Raw genomic sequence first — 4,483 nt, 5'->3', positions numbered from 1 at the left:
CGTATCTGACATCGTCTCTATAAACCAGACCACACACTAAACTTCGTCCTGTGGTGTCCACATTTTATCAGTTTTTTAAGTTCAGTTTTGCGTCTCCGGGAAGGTAAAAGCAGATTTTATGAGTTATCTTATCACATGTTAAAAACCACCAGTTAATATGTAGTATAATTTAAAAGTTATTAAAGTCTGAAGTTGTGAAGATAATTAATGGACACCCTGTACTTGGTGAACACCTGTACCTGGAATTGCGCCGTGTGCGAACTCAGTCTGACTCCTCCCCCCTCCCCCTCCCAGCTGGCGCCTGTTGCCTCCCGCAGGACGGCGGCAGCGCCTTGCGAAAGCAGGCAGCCCTTTTGCGTGTCGCGGGCGATTTCCTGCATCCTGTTAGCATCCTTCGCTGTCTTCATTCTACTGCCCTGCTTTATCTTCATCCCGTTATTCGCGAGGGCACCGTACATCAAGCTGGGTCCCGTGGTGACGGCTTCAAATCCCGGCATTTGTCCAGGTGTCCACAGCGCTAGCAGGGTCTCTGTCTTCAGAATATCCGGTTGTTACTTTTCTTCTTTCGTAACTGCACGAATTGCTCGTTTCATCAGTCGGGGGGCTTCGTAAGGCGTAATTTTTTCGTACTGTATGGCTCCCAGTTTATCAAAACTAGTCATACAGATTCCCAATGAGGTCAAGTGTCTAGACGCTCCCCAAGACCCTTTGTGTGTGATGTTAACATATACAGGCTATTCCGATTTTCCTATTATACATCTTTAGAGGTTGCAGAGGATATGGCCCTACATCTGCGATAGGCTCATTTCCGCGTGGAGGGCTCCCACATATGAGACATCAACTTGTTGTCAGTTGTGTAGCCAAATTTTGCTTGTCTTATAGAATAAAGTATGAAGGGTGTTAAAGCTCAGACACTCGTGTTAGCATTCGCACCATGACTTGGCGCTTGCGTAAGATGTGCGCCAGTGACCGCAAAGATTCGCACTTGCAGTAAGGTTCTTGTGAGAGCATTGCGCTGTGCGCACTAGGTGATGAACGAGGTCTGCGCCAATCTGTTAGGCTCACTCCGGTCTTTGGGTTTCTTTTAAAAAGAAAAAGATAGGGTGGAGAAGACGCTTCCGGACGTGGGTGGTAGTAAGGGGAGACTAGAGAGGCGAACCTTAACAACGACCATAACTACATCCAAGATTTGTAATACATGGAGTAATAACATACCTATGTTTACATCATTACACAATCTTCTTCTTCAGGACAGTAAGTGTTGCTATACAATGATGTGCATGTTGGTTTCGTGAGCTATACAAGATGCCGGTATTTCAGTTTTAAAATAACTGCTATATACGCACACGTTATTGGGCCGATTACAAGTGTTCACATTCATCACCATTTTACAACTGACAGATTCCAGCATAAACATTCTTAAATATACACTGGTAGATTTTGTGGAGCTGGAGAAAAGTTCAGTCCCTTACTGAGAACCAAGATGGTGGCATCATCAATTTCCTTGTCTGAGAAGTTGGTAACAGTGCGATGTGCGTCGGTGGACCCGGAAATTCCTTTTCCCCGGTTAAGGCGCACAAATTTATCACCCTGTTTTGCTGTAGTCTTATTCAATCCCGAATGGAAATTGTCTTACTCTTTCTATCGTTTAAAGGCCAAGCGAATGGCTTAATAAGCCATTGCACTTTTATGAGCTAGAAAAATATTTATTAGAACGTCACTACGACATCAACCATTTGTTTTCGTATGGGAGACGATGAATGATGGCTTAACTGAACACAGCCATTAGGAAAAGAAACAAAGTGTAAGTAAAGTGGTGATGAAATCTTTTACTATTGACATCACAAATTGTTTTCTTTAGTGGCCGAACTTTTCTAGGCGCTTCAGTCTGGAACCGCGCGACCGCTACGGTCGCAGGTTCGAATCCTGCCTAGGGCGTGGATGTGCGTGATTTCCTTAGGTTAGTTAGGTTTAAGTAGTTCTAAGTTCTAGGGGACTGATGACCTCAGATGTTAAGTCCCATAGTGCTCAGAGCCATTTGAACGATTTTGTTTTCTTTAAGTATCTTAATGCAATGGGAGAATCATTTGGTAACGAATGTGGCAGAAAAAAATTAATCCTCTGGATAAATCAGCTTCAAGTTCATGAATGAAACGTTTCCCATAAGTGAAGCCAGTCATTTATGGGCCAGACATGACTGAATGTTTCGGTAATTGAAACATTTCATCATAAGTACTCAAAGAAATTGCAATACATTGCACGGCTGAAGAAGAATTTCATTCTCTTTGTCAGACCATTTTCCCTTTTCGCTGCTAATGAACCACTTTACTTTCGAATTGAGGTGATAGATGTACAGTGGAGCACCCATTCCAAGGACCTGTTTGTCCGATACAGGAATTTAAACAACTTTTATAAAGCATTAGCCTTGCAGCAATATCCTCGGCTGCACAGACAAGCTGCTAAAGTTATTTCAATATCTGGCTCAAAAAACCTATATAGAATATGTACAACAATATAACTGAACGTTATTTCTGCTCTTGTGAAATTGACTAAGTCTCGCCAACGTTCAGGTTTCACAGATGATAATACCCGTAAATCCTCATGTTTGACTGTATCGCGAACAAGATTATTTTCTTTCCAAAATTATTATATATTCTAAAACAGAAAAGTTTTTAAGTTTGTAAACATCACAACATAATAAAAATGCCTTCACTTAATACTTTTTGTATTTCTACACACCGTATTAGCACTGTAGAGAGTATTTATTTAATCCGGTAACAAAAGTAATTGCTTTGGCGGCAAAAAAAAAAAAAAAAAAAAAAAATTGAAAATGGACACACGTGATAAACGCCCGCTTATTGATGTATGTTGCAATATTCATCTTCAAGTAGCTGCACAGTGTTGCAAACACGTCTCCCTCGTTTCCTTCATGTGTAGCCTTTAGTTCACAGATTTCTCCATCACACTGTTCGGAATAGCGTAGTGGTGGGGCATGCCGGCCAACAGCCTTGCCTCAGTGATAACACCGGTTCCCGTCAGATCACCGAAGTTAGGCGCTGTCGGGCTGGGCTAGCACCTGGATGGGTGACTATCCGGTCTGCCGAGCGCTGTTGGCAAGCGGGGTGCGCTCAGCTCTTGTGAGGCAAACTGAGGAGCTACTTGGTTGAGAAGTAGCGGCTCCGGTCTCCTAAACTGACATACGGCCGGGAGAGCGGTGTGCTGACCACATCTCCCTCCATATCCGCATCCAGTGACGCCTGTGGCCTGAGGATGACGCGGCGGCCGGTCGGTACCGTTGGAGTTTCCAAGGCATGTTCGGACGGAGTTTCCTCGGGGCAAGCCGGAGTCTCAGCTGCACTGGCAGAGAGAGAGTACATTCAGGGAGAGCAAATGTTTTACCAGGCTTGCTCTGTACCCTTGTATGAGTCAGTTTTCCGTTGTAGTTTTTGCGCAGTCGCCTTCTGAAACGCTGGAGATACTTATGAATAATGTTCCGGCGTAACGTCAAACGCCGGCACCGCTGTCAAGAACGTTAGAGCAGAGAGGGCTGTGAGACGACGTCAGGCAATAGGACGCTGGCGAGCCCCTCTCTAGGACGACACCGAGATAGCAGCTGCCTCTAGGCGGAGAGAATATAAGCGCCGCGCCGCCTGCCAGCGGCCCAGTTGACGCACGCGGTTCACGCGACGCACTCCGCTGCTCGACTCGCTGCGGCTCACTTCGTTACCGTCGCTCGCGCACGCCAACGCCACTAGCCCAACGCCATGGCTGGACGGAAAGGGAAGCAGATTGCAGCCGCCCTGGAAATTCCCATCCGTGCGATGGGGGACAACAGCGGCCGCCAACGGCAGCCAAAGCGCAAGCGCACTCAGCAGAACAGCAAGATTCTGCAGTGCTACAAGTGCCAGCAGCTGGGCCATACTCCGCGTGACTGCAAGAACGCCGTCGCGTGCTTGAAGTGCGCGGCGGCTCACGACACGCGCAGTTGCACGAAGCCTCGTGGGGCGGCCAGCAGCTGCGCGAACTGCGGCGGGCCACACGCCGCCAACTCGCTTAGCTGCAGCTAGCTCAGGGAGTCACGCCGTCAGCCCGCCGCACCACGCGCTGCGGCGGTGTCAAGCGCCACGACGACCGCCCTGCCCCCACGCTCCGGCGAGGGGTGCGAGCCGCGCCGACACGAAGCCGCCACTGTATTCAAACATTATGAATCACCTCGAAGGGAACGATCTATTGATACGTAATCAGCATGGTTTAAGAAAACATCGTTCTTGTGCAAAGCAGCTAGCTCTTTATTCGCACGAAGTAATGGCCGCTATCGACAGGGGATCTCAAGGTGATTCCGTACTTCCAGATTTCCGGAAAGCTTTTGACACCGTTCCTCACAAGCGACTTCTAATCAAGCTGTGGGCCCATGGGGTACCGTCTCAGTTGTGCGACTGGATTCGTGATTTCCTGTCAGGAAGGTCGCAGTTCGTAGTAATAG

The 4,483-nt window shown here is 47.5% G+C and overlaps 1 pseudogene; it reads left to right on the top strand.

Moving 5' to 3' along the window:
- The first annotated feature begins 2,998 nt into the window (after nucleotides 1-2,998).
- On the top strand, nucleotides 2,999-3,116 carry LOC126413498 (5S ribosomal RNA; annotated as a pseudogene).
- The last annotated feature ends 1,367 nt before the right edge of the window (nucleotides 3,117-4,483 follow it).

The sequence above is a fragment of the Schistocerca serialis genome, chromosome 7, assembly GCF_023864345.2.
Source record: "Schistocerca serialis cubense isolate TAMUIC-IGC-003099 chromosome 7, iqSchSeri2.2, whole genome shotgun sequence".
Lineage (NCBI taxonomy): Eukaryota > Metazoa > Arthropoda > Insecta > Orthoptera > Acrididae > Schistocerca > Schistocerca serialis.
The sequence above is the reverse complement of the archived record's forward strand: the minus strand, read 5'-3'. Positions and strand labels throughout refer to the sequence as shown.